Source organism: Corvus cornix, chromosome 24 (assembly GCF_000738735.6).
Source record: "Corvus cornix cornix isolate S_Up_H32 chromosome 24, ASM73873v5, whole genome shotgun sequence".
Lineage (NCBI taxonomy): Eukaryota > Metazoa > Chordata > Aves > Passeriformes > Corvidae > Corvus > Corvus cornix.
In genome coordinates, this window is record NC_046353.1 from 349297 (window position 1) to 373431 (window position 24135).

The 24135-nt window shown below is 52.9% G+C and overlaps 1 protein-coding gene across 4 annotated transcripts in view; it reads right to left on the reverse strand.

Annotated features, from left to right (window-relative positions):
* ZBTB16 (zinc finger and BTB domain containing 16) overlaps positions 1-24135 on the reverse strand; it is a 54974-nt gene that overhangs the window by 27720 nt on the left and 3119 nt on the right. The gene's annotated exons all lie outside the window — the stretch shown is intronic.

Consider the following 24135-nt stretch of genomic DNA (forward strand, 5'->3'; position numbering starts at 1 on the left):
TCTTCCCATCAGTGTTTGTCATTGTTGCTATTGTTGGAGTCTTTTGATAAACTCAATACATCTGAAATCTGGAGTTAAGGCAAGGTCTGTGTTGGCAAACTCCTTCCCCATGTTCGGAGTGCTTTTGAAAAAGGCACTGTACTCCAAGAAAAAATCCTGACCACTTTAAGAGGTTGTTTGTGTGCATTTCCTACCAAATCCCAATTTCCATCCAAATTCAGCACGACACAAATCACAAGCAACAAACACAACCACCAGCTTGCAAACAGGAAACATGCCACTCACCGTTTCCTGGCAGCCCCAGGTACACACCGAGCTACGCCCAGGCGGCATTGCACAACCTCCGATTGCGTCTCCCACCCCACAGCGTGCTGGAGGGCTGAGCATCCCCCACATCCTGGCGACCAGGAAGGGCCTTTCTGCCCAGGGCACTGGCCACAGGCACTGATCACAGCAAGGGGTGCCAGGCTCGGCCACAGTGGCCAAACTCTGCGTTATTGCCCATTCTTTGCTGTGAAGACGTTGATGCTCCATCTTTGGGTGATCAAGCTCTGGACCAAGTGGAATGACCTTTAACAGGCAGCATTACAGGAGCACTGTCCAAGTCTACAACTATCAATGAACTCAACCTAATCCCATCTCTCTCCAAAGACATCGCTGCTGCCCCTGGCAGCCCCTCCAGACCCATTTCCCCTCCCCTTTGGGACCAGCCATTGCTTAGCCCCCACCACCCTGCAGGGGAGCACCCTGAGGCTTGGTCCCCACGACAGCCTCTGCTGCTAAGGGCGCATGGAGGGACACAGTGCCCGGAACTAGCAGTTGCACAGCCCCGGAATGGGGGCTTGGTGCTTTATTTCACAACCTCCACTGGTGACAAATAGACTCTTTACAAAGCCACCTGGCTCTGGGCTGGACAGCCATGCTGATCAATGCCCCTGAGCCCCAAATGCATAGGCTGCTGCCCGCCAGCCCTCAGTCACCATGAACCACTCAGACCTATGGCTGGGGAGGACTCCGGACAGCAGCATGTGCAAAGTTTCAACATCAGATGCTGTAAACAGAGAAGTATTTGTGTGTGTTGAGGAGTAACACAGCCCATAGCTGCCTGCTGACCTCTGATCGCAGCCACCACTTATCATCGCGCGGCAGCAGGACGAGAGTATTTCTATTGCCTTGCTGCCAAAGACAAAACAGGGATGGTCCTGTCCAGGGCTGGATGTGGATCCTCTTGTGGGAGGGCTCAGCCCCAGCTGTGCAGGCTTGCGAGGACCATGTGCCTGCGAGCTCCCGCCGTACTTCCCCCGAGGTGTAAGTTTTATTGGCGCAAAGCTGCTGCTGCTCTGACTCCAAGCAGGATCACCCCTCACTGCTTCAGAGAGCCCAGAGCCCCAAACCACCCCTGCCCCATGGGGCTCAGGGGCTTGTTCCCTGGCTGCCAGCCCCACATCCCACCTTGCAGGATACTGAACAGCAGCACAGGAAGAGTCAGCAGGAGAAGACCCTGTGATGTTCAGCAGTGAGTGAATGTTGCAGAGCAGAAGGGAAAGGAGCAGGAGCTGGTTTCAACTCTCAACTTTGCTGTATAATGTAATTATTAATCAGGCTTGTCCTGAATTCACTGTGTCATAGCAGAGGATTAGGAGTCATGCACGAATTCAGGCCAAGAAGGTTTACAATCCAAAGGATTTATCCGCCTGGCAAAAATAAATAAAACACCAGCCTCCTGACAGGGCTCCTCTGCCAACGAGCAGCTCAATAAGTGACAACCTTCTCATTTTGCATTTTTAATTTGGGACATGCCTGTCACACTCCCTGGCTTGGGCTGTGTTCACTCCTGCACTTAACACCAGGTTAAAACCACTTTGTTAGGAAGAGCACTGCAAACTCCAGGTCCACACTGCTCCTTCTGAGGCCAGAACGCCTTTTTCCCAAATTACAGTCTAATTGAGAAGTACAACATGGAGGTTTGGGGGTTTTTAAAGTGAGTCTCAAGAAACAGAGAAACAGAATGACAAGTTTCCTTCCTCTCCATCTCCCAAACCTATGGCAAGCACGACCTCTTCTCCCCTCTTCCCAGCGCAGAGTGGGGCAACAATGAAATGAGGAGACCCCCAACCCCACGGGTGCCATGGTGCCCTGGAAATCTGCACCTGCTACTGCCCAGGGCGCTACGATATCCCCAAGTCACATCCTCTCTCTATTGTTTCAATGGGGCACAGGGGTGCTCAATGAGTAATTTAGTTGCAATATCTCTATCAACAAATTTTAGTGGCGACAAAAGTTTTCCGCTGAGCGCCTGCTTCTAGGACGTTCTTATCACTCGCCATCTTGCACGGTCCCTTTCAACAAGGTCTTAAAGCGCTTTATCTGCTCCATTTCCCGGTAGCGAAATATGATTGAAATGTTCTATTTCTGCTTGCCGGATTAAGGAGATGTTGCAAAACTGCACAAAAACCTGGCAGATGTAAGCAAGGTATTACGGCTGCTTGGGCTGTTAAGATCTGAGGAGAAAGATCAATATGTGCTTCTGAAGTTGTGCCTCCAGAAAGAGTGGGTGGGGGAGTGAAGGGCGTTATAATACATCCCAGTGCTCCAGTGCTGCCCAAACTCTGTGCCAAAAGATAAACCATGCTTTATTATTCTGATCTGAGGCTGAAATCGTGCTCCTTTCTGTTGCAAGGTCCCTACAAGCACATGAGCCGAGAAGGCGCCCATGGGATGGAGAACAGAGGCAAGCGGATAAAGCACCTTTTTTGTAAGAAGGGGGTTTTCCTCTAATTCCTACTCAGTGTCCCACTTGAACTGCATGGAAACAAAGTCAGCCAAAGCTTCCAGGCTGTGAGGTATCACTCAAGGATGCTCCTGCATAGAGGATGGCCCAGGGCGATGAGGATGCCCAGGGCAACAAGGATGCCCGTGGCACAGTGTCCCAGGGCTGGATCCGACTTTCCCAAGTGAGCCCCAGCACAGGGCTTTGGCTAGGGGCTCTCCAGGCAGAATGCAAACCGAGCTACACTCCCTCCCCGCCCAGCACCGGCAAACAAAAGCTGGGCGAGAGGCTGGCCCCTCGCAAGCTGCCAGTAATTAAAAAGGCCTGTAAATGCCCCACAAAAAGCACTTCAAAGGGACGGCGACTCCAGCGAGACTGCGTGGTGTAAAAATTATGAGTTTTCTCCACAGGGTGCTTTGTGTGAAAAGGCTGGGGTTGGTGGCAAACGCGGATGACCACTCCTCGGGGATGCAGGGGTTTGGCAGAGCATCTCAGGGTGCAGGAGTTTGGTGGAGCATACCAGGGTGTGGGTATGGGTGCAGCCCTGGTACCTAAAGACCACTGCAAGTGTCCCACTACCACCACAAGTAAATCTCTGCTCTGGCTGCTTAAAACCCTGCCTAAAATGGCCTTCTGCTGTCCTTACTTGAGGAACTCTTGTATCCCAGCCCCTCCCCACCACCCCTTTCGGGAAGCAGGAGGAGACCCCCTCCCCTCCCTCCACCCTGAACAAGACGCATGGCTCTTGGCCGTTTGATTACTTTTAAGTGTGTATTTTCCCCCACAAACAGAGTGAATACAATGGTTAGGAAATTTGACAGAAAACTATTCCAAGCCATTTATTGCCTTAATGCGCACCTTTGTCCAACAGGCAGTTTTGACAGGAGCGATAAATTCCAAATTTATGTCAACAGAGCATATGTTGAACACCTCATTTCTGAGCTAAAGTGGCATGCTGCCCCATAAATCACCCTTCTGTTTGAAATGAAAGTAGATTACGGGCCCATGTTATTGAGCAGTTAGAGCCATAGTCATATAAATCAGAACTTTTAACTCCAGGCGATCCGTTCTGCAATTAACTAAAGGGCACTTTGTCATCTCCAGGCCAGGGCACAGCTTGGCAGGGTGGCCAGCTACCGAGGGGAGGCAAGAACCACTCGCTGCCGAGGAAAGGCACCGGCGCAGCTGAGGTTCACTCGGTACCTGTTGGAGCAGTGAGCCCCGAGACAAAGCCTGGAGCAGTGTGTGGCTGAAACACAGCCTGGCATGGGAGAGCCACGGCTGCAGGGGCTTGCACATCCCTGCCCACATCCTGCCCAATCCAAATTTTGGACACAAAACACAGTGGGGGAATTGGGAGGCTGCATGATACAAGCAAAACAGCTGAGTCCTGACCAGCCCAAAGCCAGGCAAAAGCATGCAAAAGTGCAGTGCTCAGAGTCCTGCACCAGAAATCTGTACTTGGGACTTCCACGGCAGTTTTTCTGCATCTCCCAATGCCCATGCATCAGGTCGAGATCCCCATTCCACAGATCTTCCCCATCCATCCTGCTGCATTTCCCTGGTTTGCTCCCCTGCATCTCCCAGGAACGCCATGCCATGGGATGGACGGGGGTCCTGCGCGGATGTGGGGCTGGCAGATGCTGTGGGCAGTGGGACCAGAGGATGCTGCGGGAGCGGGGGATGCTGCGGGGGCTCAGCCCCATGAGTGCTGGCGAAGGGTGAGGGTGCGAGGGGCAGCTCACACCCATGGGAATGTCAGAGCTATAAAAAGATTCAGACGTTAAGTATTTCCTTTCCTATAAAATATTCATTGCTGTGCACAAGTGCCAGGGAGCACAAACCTCCAGTGGTGCTAACTTTGTGCCACAGCAATAATGGAGTTTTATGGGAGCCTTCTGATTTTATTTATACTGGGCCACCATGGCAGTGCCCTGCCAGAGGGACAGCCGCCAGCCAGCACAGCCCCACCACGGCACATGTGGTGCACTGAACACTGGACAGCCAAAACGGGACCAGAGCCACTCTGCATTCCCCAAAAAACCTCCCCGCCACCCCCTTTCCACTGGTGCCTCCCTTGCCTGGGTAAATTGATATGAAACTGATTCATCCCCGATCTATTTTATCAAGATCAAGGCAGTGGAGCCACATCTTGTTTGTAGCGGGGACAGAGCAGGAAGCCAAGGTCAGCGGGCACCAAGCGGCTGCAAACCCCACATTCTCCATCATCCGACACCAGCATCACACCTGAGCTGCCAAGAGGGTGATCTTTCTCCTGACATGGCTATTTACAACACTCGGTGACTGATACCGGAGCGTGCGGGCCATGGTCCTGGTGGCTCAGCTCCTGCAGTCACTGCTCTGGCCTCAGCTTCCAGCCCGGTGGATTAAAATAGCAGGGAGAGCTATTAAGGACACGGGGAAGGGGGAAGGGAGCTGAGACCTTCCTTTCGCTTTAATAAATTAAGAAGAAAAAAAAAACTAACAAAAAAAACCTGCCCTCAAACCACCACTGCTGCTAAAAATAAGCAAATAAATAAAGAAATCTTACAGGAGCTGGAAATAAAGATTTTACTATTTCTGAATGGTTTAATATAAAAAATCCCAAACAAACAACCAGGGGGAGGGGACAGCTATCAATAGAGAGCACTGAAATTCCCTGCCCGTACAATATTTATACTTACCATGAGCTAATTTATGAGTTCAAACCAGATGCTGCGGAGTGACATCATTCCACATGATGCCAACACTTCCCCTTTGAAAAAAGCCAAGGAAAGGATCCTGCTGTCCTGCCTTACCTGAAAAGAACCAGGCCACAAACACCGAACATACAATTCCAATCTTTTTTTAGAGCTTGCCCACAACAAATGTGAACAAATGCTGCCAAAGGGCAGTGACTCTCAAAATGCACTGCTGGCCAGGGCCAAGCACGTGTGGAGCATCTCCCATCCGCTGCTCCCAGCATCCCACCGGAATGATGCCTTGAGCTCCACAGGTTGGGAAAAGACAAACTGGCCACAGCAAAAAGGGCAGCATACAGATTTTTCTTTTTTAAACTTATTCTGAGGTCCTGGTTTCAGATCTGTGTTCAATATTCATTATTGAATGGAATTCCCCAGGAGAAAGCTTTATCCATGTGAACATTCCCTTTGTGTGTTCCAGACCCCCGAGCAAGAGGGTCCATGGGCTCGCACCAGGTGGGACAAGCACAGATGGGAAGCCATCAGCTGTATCCAAGGGGTGCAGCTGGCAGAGGGAAGTTTCCCCTGTCCGTCACAGCAGGACCATGGGGGCACAGATGCTGCCCAGGCCCAGAGTTGGGTGGATCTGCAGCTTTCAAAAGGGGATTCGGAATGCAGCCACTGCACAATTTACTGAAGGTCCACTGAGTGATGGTACTGGGTGTCAGCAGCTTCTGCCACCCCAGGGGTTGGCCCTGCATCTCTGCTGCACTGCCTGGATACCGGAGACCGATGCAAACAGCTCCATGATTCCACACTGTCACAGTGGGGCTGGAGCGCTGAGCACCGAGGGGTTAACGCGTGGCAATGCACGCGGCCCTGCTCGGAATAGCCGGCGCTAATGCGCCGTCCAAAATCATCATCCCCATTCTTCAGGCATCTGGTGACAGTGACGTGCTGAGCACTGGGAGAGGAGCGCTTGCTGCTGTGCCGGGCAAACTCGGCCCCGGGCTGCGCCGGGCATCGTGGTGAGCCGACGTGACACGGGTGTCAGAGGCGTCAGGAGAGCACGGGGGGAGCTGCTTCTTTAAAATCATACAAGATCTCGACAAAACAGCAAAGTGACCTTCGTGCTGAGTACATCTGCCGCAGCAGCGGCATGATTATGCAGATGTTTTGATTCCTAATTCAGAAATAATAAGCGGTTCACAGATTCCAAGTTTAAAAATATATTCGTCATCTGGTTTCCGTAGCAGCACGTGTGCCATTGGAGCACCAGCGAAGTGCTGGCCTCGGCCACTCCTTCCTCCTGACCTTCAGGATGGTTGGGACACCTGGCTCTGAGCAGCCTGGGCTAGTGGAAGATGTGCCTGTCTATGGCAGGGGATTGGAGCTGGATGAGCTTTAAGGGCCCTTGCAAGCCAAACCATTCTGGGATTCTGTGACACAGGGAAAGCATTCAGCACGACGCATTGGATGCTTTCCAGAGACAACAGTCCTGGGATGGTCCAGGCAGCATCATGCTGCTGCTCCCCAGAGAAGGGGGAGCCTGTAGCTCCTGAAGCCCCAAGGAAATGGCAGAAGTCCCCATGGAGCCAAAAGCAGGGAGACAGGGGAAAGTGGATATGCTACTGGGGTGCTGGAGCACAGAGCAACTTAAATGAGGGGGAGAACTTTAGGGTAGGGGGAATTCTGTCTTAATTTCCACTCTCACCGATGACCCGACCACAGGGCTAAGGCTGGACATGCATCAGGAAGAGGGTGGTACCCACAGAGCTGCCGCAGGGATGAGCTCGGATGAGCCCAGGAGCTGCTTCCCTGCACTGAGCACTGCACCTTCAGGGAGTAGGAACAGCCCCCAGGTACCAGATGGAATCAATCCACAGCTTGGCTGCTCTGTTCCATGAGGGAGACATGTGCTTCCCACCCCTCACTTCCCTATGGAGATGCTGACGATGCCAATGCCCCTCCCTGGTGCATCCCTGGTTTCTGCCCTGGCTCACCTGCCTGGGAACTGCAGCCAGGAATCGGCACGAACCACAGACAAACGCTGCCGCTCCCATGAGCGGCCTAGATCCCGAGGAGTTTTATAAGGTAATCAAATATGCAAGAGATTCAACAAACTAATTTCAAGCACACACCTGGGGTCCTCTGATAATGTCAGCTGTGCCTATACAGTGCAAGGATTAAAATTTCATAGAGTCATGATTTCATCAGTTGCTAAACTACAAAGGATTAATTAACAGCCAGGGAAGAGCTCATGGCTTGGAAATACAGTCGTAAGGAAAATATCTATCTTGGCTCTCCAGATGTCAGCACACAGACGAATAAAGCTTTGATGAAAACACTTTCTTATTATTAGCAACTCCAAAATACTGTGTTTTTGTAGCTAGAATTAAGGATGCCCAATTCCAATCTGCCACCGCCTGGATCTGTGCATTGTCCTCCTTTCTGGAGGGACGGTTTGGGCTCCTGGGATGTGACTGTCTGGCACCCACTGGGGTTTTATGCCTGTATTTTGGGGACGGGCAGAGACATCTCCCTTGGAGAGGGGATCAGAGAACCTCAAGCATGCAGGAGTCCAGCTGGGGGTCTTGCCTTTGCTCTGTGCACACTGCCTGCCCTGTGCTCACGGGCTTCCAGATAGTCTCCTGAAGTATTCCTCATGCTGGCTGGGCTTCAGAAGTTTGGGAAGGAGAACAGCACAGTGCGATGGCCTCAGCACTGGCAGCAGGACTGGGGAGCAGCAGTGCATCCCCCCTTTCCCTGAGAAGATAAATTAGGGAGCCATCAGGGAGGGACAGGTGCAGCAGCCATACTGCTGTACAGGGGCAGTGGAAGTGTCTTTGATTAATGAAACTGTAACGCTGGGCTCTTACACAGTCCTTCTCCGCCAGGAGAGATGCCCTCGGACAGGCTGGAAACGCCTCCCTCCACAAGGATTCCCCAGAGGTTTCTCCCAGCCATGGACTGGTCTCCTCCTGTCCTCCGCCAGTGCCGCTGCCTTTGCCCAGGTCTGCGCCGCCTCCTCAGGAGTTCCCGGGGAGGACAAAGAACTAATTATTTCCAATTACAAGTTGGGAAGTGAACATTATGCACCTTGTCAAGGCAGCAAATTAATGTATCTGCACTGCACTGGCCTTTGGGGAGAGCCCCAAGTGCCCAGGGTGAGGAGGTGGCAGCAAAGGAAGCACCTCAGCAGCTCAGGGACTGGGGCCACTGCTGCCCATCTGACTGCAAAATCTCCCTTGGAAAACATGTATTTTTGGGAAACACCATGGAAATGGGAGGTGTCAAAGGAGCTCACACAGGCTGAGCGGAGCCGTCAGCACTGCATGGTGCAGCACACAGGACCGCATTGCATGCACTGTGTCCGAGCTGGCTTTGCTCCCAAAACCACACAAACATCTGCGCAGAGGGAGCGAGCGGCCGCTGGCTGGAGTCACGCTGGAACCTGTCATCTCATGGCACAGCTATGCAGGCAGATGCTGCTGGCTGCTGCAGGGCCCCACACCGGGGCACAGTGACAGGGGCACGGCACTGGCAACTCTCCCCTGCAGTTTTACCCTCCTGCACTGGTTCCAGTACCGGTGCACCAACAGGAAGACGCTGCCTCAGCTCTCCATAATTAGTTTTGCTCAGTGTACAACATGTTTTGCTGAAAAATAAATAAATACCTTCCGGGCGAGCCAAGCTCTGAGTGGGACGCCAGCACTGACAACACACTCCACTCCCCCTGGCCCCGGCCAAAAGTACGCGGCGTCCCAAACCCAGGCGTTGCTGAGCCATCCTGGCACCATGGGACCTCCCCAAGGAGGCTCGCTCACAATTAATTCATTTATGAGCAGCCTCATCCCCTCCCCAACATGCACAACAGGTTCCATGCAAATTCGGGAGCTTTTAAATTATACCGTTAATGAAAGCAAATAAAGGCAGTTAAAAGGCAATTTGCTCAATTGGTGTTAATATTTAAGCACAGCATGTGCAAAAACGAGATCGCAGAATTTGGTTTTTCCATGAGAAAACTTTTGGTCCCGACTTTCCTGCAGAAAGGATGGAGCACGCCAAGGAATGCTGTGCCCAGGATCAGGTCTGGAGCCCCCTTGGCAGCAGCCAGCCAGTCTGTTTGTTAAGGAAATGTCCCCCGTGTGCCCCAGCAGCTCCACAGTCTCTCCACGACCTTGGCAATTCCTCCTCTGCCAAGGAGTGCGACTGCGACCCCCTCACACGCCGGCATCCCCGCAGCCCTAGTGCCTCCCTGAAAACCTTTCCTGAGGGCAGCCCTGTGGGAGCCCTGAGCTCCCCCTGTGCCTGTGGGACTTGAAACACCTGTGGGAACTGGGGCATGGGCAGGTAGAGGTGTCATGGGTGTCACTCCCAGCACTGCAGCCCCAGCGCATCCCTGGCTCAGCATGTCATTGCCACCACATGTAAAACGACACACTGGGAACGTGGTGGCCGCTGTGCCAGCAAACAGCAAGGACAAACCACCACCCAGCACGAGATGCCCTGGGATACCTGAGGTACAGCATCCCTGCCAGGCACACTCTGGTCACTGCTTCCCGCACCAGAGCGTGATGTTGGTGTCATAACGGTAACAAATTCTCAAAGAAAACTGGAAACAGTGACCTGGCACCAAACTATCGCAGGCAAAAGTGGCTGATGCTGCCCCTCAGTGCAGCCGCACTCCTGGCCATGCTCTGGCTCAGGGGTTACGATGCTCTCGCATAAATTCGCTTTCAAAACAGGAGCTGCCGGTGAATGAGACCTTGATTTCTAATGGTTGGAAATATTTTGTACACTCTGCTGCTCCCTCTGTACCCCTTTGTCAGGGCCGAGGGCTGACGGCTAAAGCGGGTACCAAAAGACCATCTGTAGCTCCCGTCTTTACAGAGAAGTTTAAATAGGGGGATGAATGAGCACAGGAATTAATGAATGATAAAGCCGTATGGTCCCAGTCAGCCTCCTACGCCGGGATGTGGCATTCAAACCCTCCCAGCCTTCTGCCACAAAGAGAGGTTTCTAAGCTACAAAAAAAAAAGGGGAAAAAAAAAACGGGGCGGGGGGGGGGGTGGCGCATGCAAGTTTTTAACCACAAATCCAGTACTCGCCTCCAGGTTCCCACCCGGTTTCCCTGCGCCAGGCTGGGGGAAAGGCACGTGGGAGGGAAAATCGGGGGTTTCCCCAGAGCCACCTGCAACTCCCCTTGATAGGGAGGGAAGTGAGAGGAGTCGGCTCTGGGGCTCATCCATGCGCTGGGTGGGGGTCGCAGTGAGGGCACCCTGGGGTCTCACACCAGCAAGGGTGGGCAGGTTTTGGATAAGTTGCCTGGGCTGACCATGCTGCATCCACTTGGCCAGCCTTTGCAGCATCCCCCCACCTCATCCATTCAGGACAACTTAAAGATGCCTGGTAAAAACTAATGAACCTGGAAAGGCTGAAGGGTGTTTCAGGTGAGGAGTCAAAGTGAGGGTGTGCACAGAAGCATGTCCATTAGAAACCAGCTCTACCAAAAAAAAGGTAATAAAGAGAAACCCAAGGCTTAAGGAACAGAAATTAGGCCTGCTCGCCAGTGCCAGAGAGAAGATGCTCCTGCTCACAGTACTGGCTGGCTGGAGCTTAACAGGTGACATCCAGGAAAAGACAAAGACATGGAGAGAATTGCTGCCATTGCTTATGGAGGGCTCCTGCCAGCCCAGGCACACTGACAAGTCAAACCCAGGATCAAACACCCCAAATCGGTTCAAATCCTGTTCAAGAATCGGGGTCTGCTGGGAGGGAATGTTTGTCTCCAAAACAACCCAGAAGAGGCAGAGGGAGCACGGAGCAGTACTGGAACACTACTTGTATTTTAAAAGCTGTCATGTGTAAAGCATTAGTGGTTTTGAAATTGCATTCTCAAGTTAATTAAATAGACAATCTTTTGTACATAAAAAGTGAAAGCACACAATCAAAAGCTAGGGAAGATGAAGTATCTTTTTGGAGCAGGGTGCTGCCTCTCCTTGTCCACTTCCCCGATCCAAGCATCCCAAGGGAGCCACTGTCCTGGTGTGCCAGCACAGTGCCAGGGAGGCTGTTTGCTCTGTACTGAAGCTCAGCTGCAGCATTCAGCATCCCCAAACCCCATGCCTGGGCACTGCACTGAGCTGTCCCGTGAGTCCATTTTCCCACAGGAACCACACATGCTCCATTCAGGGATTTCCTCTGTACAGGGACGTTTGCTGGCTGACGGCGGTCGGAACGCCCGTGGCAGTTATCTCCGCTGCAGCAGATGACCGACCTTCAGTTTTAGGCAGGAGGTAAAGTTCACCATCGATTGGACTCACCATAAGCTGTTGATAATTACTATTATCTCTGAGTTAATCTTGTGAGAGGTCAACAGTTTTATAAAAATCTTGCAAGCTGTATCTTTTACCTCCCAACTTCACAACTGGGTCAAAAGGTCAATTAATGCAGCTTGCTGAGTTGGGATTTCAGAAAAAAATGTCTGCTCCCACCCCAAAGCCCCACTGGTGCATGGGGGACAGGAGCAGGCACCCACCCTTGCACTGGCAAAGCACCCAAACTCTTGGGCTGGGAAGCTGAGGAGAATTTTCTCAAGTCAGGGCTATCCCATTTCATGAGCTGAGCTGGGGTTGGCTGCTTGCAGACTGAGGGGTTGGGGCACATCCCGAGCACCGGGATGCAGCCAACGGGCCCTCTGTGTCACAGTGCCGAATGCACGGTCCCTGCCTCGCGGCTCGTGGCACAGTGCTCTGAAGATGCCAAACCCCCCCTGCAAAGTGCTGTGTGTGGGCAGCTTCCTCCCTGCCCAGGGTGCACAAAATGAGTGCTTAAACTCCTGGGCTCCACTCCCACACCTACCCATGGAGGTGGCAAATGGAAGCAGAGCAGAAACCTTTGGAGGGGCCGGGAGAAGCCCCAAAAATGAACAAAGCTGTGAACCACACCCTGATCGTACCCGCCTCCCTGTGCTCTGCATCACCAAATATCATCACTGCTGTTATTTTACCCCCCTGACAGGATGCTGCCAGGCAGCTCGGGGCAACATCTCACTTGGGGAACAAAAAAATCCTTTAGTGCTGCTGCAGCCCCTCCCGTGAGCGCAGCCCGGGCCCGCGGAGCATTGCTCGACTGCTCGGCAGGCAGGTGTCATAAACAAGCAGGCACATGGCAAACATATCGATTTCCCGGAGCTTATCGCGCAGCAACCAGCGCTCAGTTACCAGGCTACTTTAATATGTAATTTACGGTGAGAAGGGAGAGAGGGGCTGAGGGTGGCTGGAATATTTACTGTGGGATGGACAGGGAGGTGGAAGGTGTGAGCAGGAGGGAAGTATGGTGTCTCCTGCCTCCAGCCACCCTTAGTATTTTCTAACTATTAAAAAACCCCAACCCCTCGCTGCTGCGACGAACTGTTTACACAGATGCCATTAATCTTCTTCTGTAACTGTTTATGCTATGAAAATACAGTCTTAGCTGGCCGGGCTCTCCATCTCCTTCATTTAAATGCAGATGCTTAATTTCTGCCAAAACAGAGCCCACCAAAATTACCTCCATCCACTTCTGGCGCTCAACTCACCTCATCATCTGAGAACTGCCTGTCAGAATGGGGAAAAGGTCAGAGCCTGGAAAAGTGGGAGAGAGGTGGCATTTCAAAGGCTCCTCCTCTCCAGCCTACATGGGACCAGACATGAAAGCCAAGACCAAAGCCCAGCCTGAGATAAATGCTCCCTACCTGCGTCCAGTCACCCACTGGGAGTGGGGATGCTTGCCCTGACTCGGCACCTTCACCTACCTGGGGAGATATTTTGCCAGCAAGCTGTTCCCCCAGCCCACCAGCAGGGTTTTGGTGGGGAAGGAACCATCCGGTCTCCCTTCTGACCCTGTCCTGCATCCCAAGGTATTTTGCAGATGTGACCCTCAGGGGAGGTTGGTGTTTTTAGAGCACGATATTTTAAAAATCCTTCTTGTACAGTGCCTCTCAGTAGATCTTTTGGAATTTACAAGATAAATACTGGTAATTTGATTCTTATCTTCTTCAAATCCAATTCTAAGGCAATTCTGTGTAAAGGACACTAATTATAGCCCAAGGGGAAAGAAAAGGTAACCCATCAGCGAGAACACACTGGAAACGTTTAAAGGGGTAACGTTTAAAGGGGTACAGGGCACTGAAAAGTTAAATAGATTTCAAATCTGCTCTTGCAAGAACAATAATTTGTTGGGAGAAAATGATGCTCAGCACCATTCCTGCTCCCCAGCTGGTCCTTCCCGTGGACGGCTCAGTGCCGCGCTGGAAGTGTCGGCAGCTGGGGCTGCATCCAGCTTGCTCTGCACATCCTTTTGGGACTGCCTGGCCACTCCAGAGCTGGGCTGGGACAGGCAGCAGTACAGGGACAGCCCCACCTCTGTGCCCAGACAGTCATGATGCTTTTAACCCTCGTTTCCCTGGCATTATTTACTAAGGAAAAGGCAAAGTTTATACACAAAGTATATACAGTCACCAGCAACAGACACTGAAAATGACAAAACCATCACTCATAAGTACAAATATTATGTATTTTCCAACAAACACCCCTAAACACGGGATATTCTGGCTCCAAAACACGTCTGGAGGCCAGGAGCCCCCACATGCTCCAGGCACCCAACACTTCTCTGAAAAGGAGGAGGAGGAGGATGATGGGGAGAGCGTATTGACCACTGCCGCACGGCACAGCCTGAACGTTACAGCACCTATAAAATAATAAAACCCCAATGCCGGGATGCAGAGCCAGGATGGGGCAGAAGATGATTCGGGAAGAGTCAAAGGGATTTGGCAATCCAAATGGAGTCTTGTTTAATGAGCACTGCCACAGGCTGTCATTCCACAGGCATCCGTCGTTACCATCCCTCCGAAGACAGCACGGTTATTCCCTTTAACACAGTGACACTTGCAGCTAACTCATGTCTGACCCAGCCAGCCAGGGCAGATGCTGTGTGAGAGGTGACCAGAGGTAATTGAAAATACACGTGCGGCAGACCGGAGCAGAAGGGCTGCCTCAGCAGCAACCCTCGGCACAAGAGGTGACAGTGGTGGCACCTGGAGGATGACCGTCACGGGCCCACGGTAAATCAGTACTTTGCTGAGGCAGGGCTGGGCTGCCCGGGGCATGCGGAGCAGCAGAGCCACAGTCCCTGGAGCACACGGTCCCCAGAGCAGGAGGGCTGTGAGCAGCTCGGCTCTGGCACCCTGGTCCCCACGGCTGCACGCCGCAGCACTGCATGTGGTGATGATGGAAGGCCCCTTCCTCGACACACGGATTGCTGGCGGGAAGCTCGCCATGCACGGCCGCTTCATTCACTTAGCAACAAAGGTGCTAATTAGGGAGCGAGCTGTTCTCCACCTCCAGCCAGAGGAGGATGTGGCACAGCTGCCGGTGCCGGCTGAGCCTTTGGTGCCCCACCATGCGGCAACGGCACTACGGGATAAGGCAAAAAGCATCCTGAGTGCCATCCTCAGGAGATGCCACCTCTGTGACGCCTCACTCAGCCCCCCCAGCACCACGGTCCACTCTTCTGCCATCCTCTTCCCATCTTCTGGCCAGGCAGAGCTGGACGGGTCTCTCTCCCAGAGCAAGGTCCAGTGTAAGCTCTCCTCCCAGTGATGCCTGCATCCTTGGCACACAACCCACCAGAGGCCCCTGCTCCCACCACCCATGTGCTGGCTGGTCATGGCCCCTGCTCCAGGGCAGCCTGCCACAGATCCCACCCTGCTAAATAATGCATTGGCCAGTGCTCATTGCTGCAAGGGAAGGGTTGATAAACATTTCTGCACCGCTTTAAGCTACGTTTGGTTCAACACTGAGGGAAGAGCTGCCTCCAGCTAAAGGGTCAGAGAAGCCAGAAATCAATACAAGTGCTTGCCTCTGCATCCCGAGATCCCAGTGTCCCTCCCCAGATCCGTGGGCAGGGCTGGGCTGGGGGAATCCCACATGCAGGTCTGGGGCATCCCCTGGCAGCTCCAGCGCTGCCCCAACTCTCGGGTACTGCTGACTCAGCACCCTGCAGGCTGGGAGCTGCCAGTGGCCCGGTTCCCACCACAGCACCCATTTCCTACAACCCTGCCCTATGTGCAATCTTCCCCACAGACCCAGAAATGCAAATCCCAAATTCCCCCCAAAAACCCCAACCAAATGCTGCCCTTCAGCTAGGGTGATGATGATCTGAAAGGCTGGGGGAGGCACAGCAAAGTCAGGATGGCATTTCCTCATCCCTCACCCAAGGAGAGGACAGGAACCTGGGAAGCAAAACCAATTGCTTTTCACTTTTCTTCCACTGGAAAGGTTTTCATCCAAGTTAAAATGTTCCTAAGATGATTCCTGCCACAGGGAAGCAGGTTTTCTGCCAGTTTCATTGCACACTTCTGGTTCCCACCAAGGCAACACGTGCAAGAGAAGGCAAGGGCAGTGTGGCCAGAGCTGACCAAAGAGGCTTCTCTGTGACAAGTGCCTCTGGTCACTGCTCTTATTCGCAGGAGTGCCCTGCCCTGTGCTCGGCACTTGGGATCTTTTCTACGAACAGGGGGAAGGAAGAAAGAGAAGAGGAAATCACCTCGTTCCTGGTAAAAATAGCAGACCGCCCCGGAGGGGAGGCGGGCGGGCGGGACATACAGAGGGTTTCGGTTCTGAGCGCTGTTCCATTTCGCAGAAAGGGGCCCCGGTTTGTGGGCTGGTGGCGCTCTGCTGTGCCCCGACCACCCCAGGGCACAGAGGAGCCAGCCCGGTGCCGCGGCGCACGGGGCGAGGGGCCAGCGAGGTGCGGCTGCTGCACAGCGCCGGGGCCTCATCCCTCCCACGCAAAGGCCGTCCGAGTGTGCTGTGCAGCCGGCTGGGACCGCAGCCCGTGCCCAGCTGAGATACGATCTGTCACCGGCGCTGCCTGTGCCGCGCTGCTGGCAGCCCAGATTCACACGGTCTGAGAGCCGCTGGCAGGGTGTCTCTGCACCCAGCATCCTCTGTACATCCTCTCTGTCCATCCCCTCATCAGAGAACCCTTTTCTGCTACAATTTGCACATCCTATTCCAGACCTGTGACAATAGAATGGCTTAGAATGGCTTAAATTGGGAGGGACCTTAAAGCTCATCTCATTTCAACCCCCTGCCATGGACAGGGACACCTTCCACTATCCCAGGGGCAGCCACAGCCTCTCTGGGCAACTAGTGCCAGGGCCTCACCATCCTCACAGGTAAAGATGATACCTGAGCTCACAGCCATCTCTGCTCCTGCGTGACAGCAAAGCCCTGAGAAACCAATGGAACAGCCAAAGACACGCAGTGAAATCTGGAAGGCAACGAGCTGTCCCAAAAGCCTTGTGCTGCCATGCACATGCACTTTCAAGAAGGCCAGCTGGGTTTTGGTTGGGTTTTTTAAAAACACAGCCTGTGCTGTGGTGAAACTGGACTTCTTGGAGTCGTAGCCTTCCTGGGTTTACTCTGTGCACCCCAAAATTAGTACAACCTGTCCCTAAGTACCATAATAAAAAACGCGTAGTAAGCACTTTGCCTTTATTTATGTCAGTGCTGGTTTCAAGGAGGATGAATCATGCTTCCTCCTTAGCACTCCTTTCTAATATGATTTACTATAAATACTGCGTGGAGACAAGAATGAGGGAAGGTGACCAAGGGCAAAGCATGTGGAGTCCAGCACCATCCCCAGACTCAGTGGCAAAAGCATAAAAGTGATGCCTTTTCCTCTGGTCCTAAAAACATGTGTCAAACACAGTTACGGTGATAAAAAAGGGTACTTTTATACGAGGATCCTCAGACGCACAGATTCGTCAGGTAGAAAAGGCCGAAGATGCACATCCCGTGTGAGGTGTGTACAATTTTTACAGATCCTGCAAATTAGCATATCTGACAAGAACCCCCAATTAGGAACCTGCCTGGTGAAGTAATTCCCCCAGTTCTAGTACCTTCTAGATTCTCCCACCTCAGGATGACACCCAGGCCCTGTTTACAAAAGTATATTTCGGAAAGCTGGTTTCAGCCTTGGTTTCTAAGGAGAACCAAGATAGCACAGGGATCCTGGAATTTGTTTTGTCTTTCTGCCTAGGAAAATGTTGAAACTAAGCTACAATATGAAGCTACAAAGCTACAAGTATATGTGTAAAGGATACAGAGAATATATAAAAGAAAAAAGGGTAAAAACCAAAACGGCATCAAAAGCACATCCAGTAGTTATGAGGGAGCAGCAAACCACACGTGGATTGTAACTGGTGCAGTACCTGGTGTGGAAATCATAAAATCACAGAATACCCTGAACCCAAAAGGATCATCAACATCCAGCTACTGGCACTGCACAGGACAGCCCCAAAAATCCCACCATGTGCCTGAGAGCATTGTCCAAATGCTCCTTGGACTCTGTGGCAGAGTTGGTGTTTGGGAATCACAATGGTTGGGAAAGATGTCTGAGAGCATTGAGTCCAACAGTTCCCCCAGCACTGCCAAACCCACCACTAAAGCACGTCTCTGGGTACCACTACCACACGCCTTTTGAAGCCCTCCACTGGCAACGGAAATGGCCTGGCGCTTGGGGCTGTGGGTTTTTTGAGTTTCTCTTTGTTTTTACGCTCAGCCGATGCTCCCCTTCCTTATAGGTCACCAAGGTGAAAGCAGGCATCTTCCTCCCCACCACAAGCTGCAGATGGATGAAAGTGCATTGTTTCAAGAAGGGGGTGCACAGGTCCCCTTGGCGGTGTGTACGGCAAACACCACAGCATCACCCGTGCTGGCATCCAGTGCACTCCCCCGCTGCAGCGAGCCTGCCGCTCCTCGCACAGCACTGAACAGAGCAGGGGTTATCAGCCCGGCTGATACACGCAGATAACCAGCCCATCTCCCGCGCTGACACTGGTAACAAAGCAGGGTGTTTAACGCTGATTTATGGTGGGCGGGCAGCGCTAGCCAGGCTTTGCGCGCCTTGCAGCGCTCGTGCCTACGTGGAGAAGCCTTTCCTCAATCGCACATTGCCGGCTTGTTTGCTAAACAACATGCCAATAAAACAGCAATGAGACAACGAAGGCCGATGGAAACCTGAACCAGCACAGCAGGGCGCGTATCCAACCATAATCTACTTAAAATCAGTTAAGAACACTACAGCGAAAATGATCTGGGCGGCCCTGGCCCCTGGCCAGCGCATAAGCCTGGGCCACAAAGGCTCGCTCCCGCAACCCCAGTTTTAGGCAATGCTCCCTCCTTCAGACGCAGAGTGACCTCTTGCCAAAAAGAGGAATCCACCTTTCTTGTGAATGACGTGGTCCAACAGCACTTGTACTCTATCAGAGGTACCTGCTGCTCTGCTGTCAGCACAGATGTTACCCAAAGCGCTGCCAAGGCAAACCAGCGTGTTCCAAACCGAAACCAAGTGGTTCAGGCATGCCTCAGCCTGAATAAAGATTATCCAGATCGGACGCACAGGTGATGCTCCTTAACACCCCACAGCAGGTCTGAGCAACTGGGCTTGAGCCTGCGAACAAAAGCAGATGTCACGACTGCAGTGGAAACTCATCAGCCCATATGAAAAGGCCTCTGGCCACACACAGACTCCCCTGCCATGTCTGCATGTATTCCAGAGGATGCATGAACCCTTTCCTGTTGCTCATATTATATGAATCCATCCTGTCTGAAATTCCCTATGTGCCACTCTCCCTGTTTCAGCTGGTACCTGTCACACCACCAATCTCTACCAGGGCCAGTGTGCACACCAAGCTCTGTCCAGGTCACCGGCCGCAGAGTGGGATGCAGATCCCTTCCACCATAAAGCGCTGAGCCAGGCCGGGGGGAAGAACCCCTCACCGGCAGAATGACACAAGCCAGGACTGCCGGGTGAGGAGGAATGAATGGAATAGGCTAATTTACACAGGAAGTGAGCACTTACCAGACCCTTCATCCCAACACACAAAACCCTCTGCCATATCTGGAAGCAATTACACCCAGTTAACATGATCTGCCTGCCACTAAAATTAACTGCAAACAGAAATATTTTTCACTTTTGCAACAGGAGATGCCATGGCCCCGTGTTTGGCTGCCGGGAAATATTTAGTAATTACTCATTTAAAGCCTCTCTTGAAGCTGTCAAGGGGGGTAGAGGGGGAATAAAAGAAAAATCTTGCTAATTGCAGGCAAAAAGGAAAATGCAGATCATTTTACTCTATCCAAGGAAAACAGATTTACAGACTGGTGTAACTAAAGAGCCAACATCCCACAGAAGCGGGGAAGGCTGCAGGAATGCTCAGTCACCAACAGCCCAGGCTGCTCTGCACCACTCCCGTGCTCCACAAGGAAAGGAAGAAACATTGGAGAGTCACTCCTGAACTAGCACAGGCTCTCGGAGGGGCCCTCTGTACAGCTGAAAAGGCTTTTTAACCAACATCACTCTGCAAGGTGTCACGAGGACTGAGGATGCTCTGCAAATCTCATCGAGCTGCTGCAGCCACAGCCAGCTTTGGGGAAGAGCCACCCAAGTGTCCTCAGCGCGGCAGGTTTCATGCATTGGGGTCCCAGCCCTGCAGCCAATGGGGTCCTGGTCCCTGGGAATTGAGCGGTGCTGGGGAAGGGGCTGCACACCAGGCAGAGAGCAGGCAATGACCCTATCACGCCCCTGGATGTCCCTCTGCAAAGTATCAGAAGCACCAGGCATCATGGCCAGGAGAAACCAGAGTTCCACTGGGCAGGGGGAAACAAACAAACAAATACATAGAAAATAGGTGTTTTCTGATGGGAACCTCAGAGCTTCACTTTCAAATGCAGTGCATGCATAACTAAACTGATGCAGAATAATGGATGGAATAATGTAGAAGCCGAAGGGGGCTTTTCTCCCTCCACACTTGGAGCTGAGTATGGAAATAGTTAAGTCACCCACTGAATAAATCAAAAGTTCAAGGCTGCAACATACCATGCTGTATTCCCCCTCTGCCCATGACAAGAACCAGAGAGCCCCCGAAATCCCAAGCATCCTGCACGGGGTCTCGGCCGGCGCTCACAGGTTACATGCTCAGGGTCAGCGCTGTGGACCTTAGCTGCAACATTCATTTCCTGAGCGGGGCACGTCCCCCTGACCATAAAGCTAATAAGAGCTTCCTCGCCCGGCTGCCCTGCACTGCAGCCCAGCAGCCGGGAACGCTGGTTTCCATTAGCCCCTTATGATGCCAGGTGCTGCTAATAAGGCCCATCAGCAAGAAACAAGAGCTGCCAGGTCATCCTCGAACTCTGGAAGTAATCATGGGCAGAGTTTGGGGGGCTGCTGCCCTGGCTTTTTCCTTCCCTCTCCCCCTTGCTTTCTATTTTTCCTCCTTTTTTCAAAAGTTTAAATTGCAGTGGAACATAAATTGACGAATGCTTAAAATAAAATAAAAATAACTACTGTATTCGGCTACTGAAATTAACACTAATAACATCTCACAAAGCACTTGGGATCCGATTTATCACGTTTATTGCTTTAATGGTACACTGCATCTGTTTCTCACTGTGACATGCCGAGCAGTGCCAACGTGCCTAATGGCATTAGCAGTACAACGCTCAGCTAATCCAGGTGGAGACAGGGGAGGTGAGGCTGCCAGAGGAAGAGCCAAAGGCTGGATCCCCATGGGAAGCTGCAGTTTTCCCAAGCAGGAGCCTTTCAGACTGGTGGGAGCATCGATGCCTGGCCCGCCCTGAACACTGGTGCTGCTGGGAGCAGACAGGCAGATCCACTGCTTTTCTGTCTTTCAATGGGGAAAGAGGGCACAAATCTGGAGTTTGAGGTACAGTGGCTGGCCAGCAGTCACTGGAGCAGAGCGAGCCTCCTTACCCCTGTCTTTAAGTCCTTCACTGGCGCACACACATCTTTAGCTGACAGCTCAGCCATGGAACCTCGAAATGCAGAACAGACCTGACAGTTGGCATGGAAGCTTTTCCCCAAGGTCCATCCCCCCATATGACAGTGAGAACAAGCACCTTCCACCCAAAATTGCCCCACAAGGAGCATATGCACACCACTGGCCTCCACTGGCCTCATGACACCACCACCACAAGGCACTTTTACTTTCCCGACCAGCATCTCCATCTCGCACTGACACACGTGGCGAGCACTGCCAGCAGCTGCATTGCCATGGAGGGCCAATTCCCAGGCAGCACTGGCTTGGGATCCTCAACTGTGCCATAAATGAAGCGTATGGGATCACATCCCACTGACAGCCTTCCCAGCCGCTATCACTTTATAAAAGACGTGGTTTAATTTTTTTAAAGTTTAAAGGTATTTAACTTCCCAATGACAAATTATGCCAGGCTCAGTTGGCAGCTCGGCACAGCTCTCGCCTTGCAGCTTGGAGGTTTTCCTTCACAAAACAACCCCAAAAAGGGCCACTGAACTATGGCTTTTTTGTCTGCAATTAGAAGCGATGATCGATACTAACATTAGATTAAGTTTGAACTTTGCTGAACCCAGAAGGAAATCTTTTATAAAAAAAATTAAAGACTCGACGACTCAATCTACACTCAATTAGTCAAAATCATAAGCTCAGTAAGGGAGAAAAAAATGTATCATGCAGCAGCCGGTGCGTTCAGGGACCTGAAAACCCCGATCAGAGGCAGAGCCAAGGCTTGTGGCCACTTGGCCCCCCAAAGGTCACAACTCAGTGCTCTTGGATATGACACGGCACAGACGATGCTGCCACGAGGCCAAGGAGCCGTGTTACCACGCTGGGCTAGGGCAGATGACCGTCCCTCGGGCACCGTCTGTCACCCAGGGCCAGTGGCCCCCTGTGCTCACCGAGGCCAGGCCAACCCTCTGCTCTCCTTTTTCATGCACATGCTTCCCATACTAAGGAAGACAGGAACAACACTCAGAAGGCTCCAAGACTATAAACATATATGTTTACACTTCTATAGGCATGTGTGTGTGTAAACAAACAGCCCCGCCATATGCATGGGCTGCCTGTGCTCTGTAAACAGGCTCGGCGCGCACTGGCTCACCGAAATCCTTGTGCAAAGAGCACCATTGGTGCTGGGTGGCTTTGGGCTCTGTCACCTGCTAGGGAAGCAGCACATGGAAGCTGTCACACTGGCAGCCAAACACCCCACGGAACAGCGAGGTACCCCCAGCCCTGGCCCCCTGCCCCTGGCCCCCAGCTCACCACAGCTGGGAGCGGCTCTGATCGGGCACCTCCGCGCTCGCATCAGGGTCGGAAAGCAAAACCACAGCAGCGAGTGCACGGCAGAAAGAGGTCAGCGAAAGCTGACGAGTGACACCGTGGCGCCCCTGGCACTTCCTGCCCCCATCTCCAGCCGGTGCACAGACGCCAGTGCAGGGTGCAGATCCCCAGGCCCCCTTACCACCAGGCAGTGGAGCGAAGAGGAGCCCGCAGCCAGCACGGTGCAGCTGCCACCAGAGCTGCTCCGGCAGAGAGCTGCGGATCCCAACCCAGCGCAGATGCTGTTTAACAGCTCCATGAATACAATAGGATCGCACAAATCCTCCCCAAATGGTAATTCTCACAACGTATTAGAAAGCAAACACTATAAAAAAGCCACATGAGACCCTGTCTACACACAAACCGCCTGGGATTTAGACTTTGGGGGCCGAGGAGTGAGTTCATTGGACTGTGACCCAATGCCTTTCAACATGGACAGTCTTACAGATCAGTTTAAACACGGCTCAAAGGATTTGGCTAACCCTGCAAAGTTTGCCAGTGCCAGGTAATCGGTCTGAAAGCAAGAACAGGCAAACGGAGTTTGGCGTTGGCTTCAGCAACTGCCTTTAAGACTCCGCTGGCAGGGGCCAGTGCTGAGCTCCATGCTCCAGGTAGACCCTGAGCCCCGCAGAGCATGGTGTGTGCCCAGCCTCCCGATAAGGATCATGAATAAGTGAGAAATAAGCCACGGTTGCAGCCGCGGCTGTCAAAACAAGCTGAACCCGGGAAGGCGCTGTGAAATAGGGGCTGCTGTGCTGGACAGCTGGGCCGTGCTCCCTCATCTCTCGACCGCACGGGGAAGAATCTGACCGTGCAGCTCTCCCTCCCTCTGGACAGATCCACGGCTGGTGATAGGAGCCTTCGGACAGCCCCAGCATCGCCCTCCACTGCGGCCACAGCAATTGCTGCTCTGGGCTTGGAGGGGGAAAGGGAGAGCCTTGAGACCGTGGCGGAAAGGCACGTTAAAATTCTCTCTGAGCCCTCACTGCAGCTCTCCCGGTGACGTTCGGTCTGCATCACCGCACGGCCGAGGCGGCTTCGGGCACGTAACCAACGCCAGCCCCAGCTCTCCCACTTGTGAGAAGGGGAAACAAAGCCGAAAGCGGCTGTGCACCCACACGGAGCCGAGGACCCTCAAGGGGTGAAGGCTGCTCCCCGCAGGGTCCACGCGGCTGAGCGAGGGGCGATGCTGCCAGAACTCGCGCAGGGCTGAGGATCCCGGCTCGGCAGCTGCCGCCCTGCACCCGGAGTGTTCACGGGCTGAGCGTACGGGGAGCCACTGCTCCGGCACCCGACAGCAGATATCCCGCACGGCTCACGGGCAGCAAGCGTGCCGGCAGCCCCGACTTCCCCGCCGGAGGCGCGTGCCGGCACGGACACTGGCCCTGGAGCGCCTTATGCGCATCAGGACTAATTAACCTGTTGATTCATTAAAAATCTGATGGGGTGCGCAGCCAGGGGAGGCAGGGAGAAGCTAC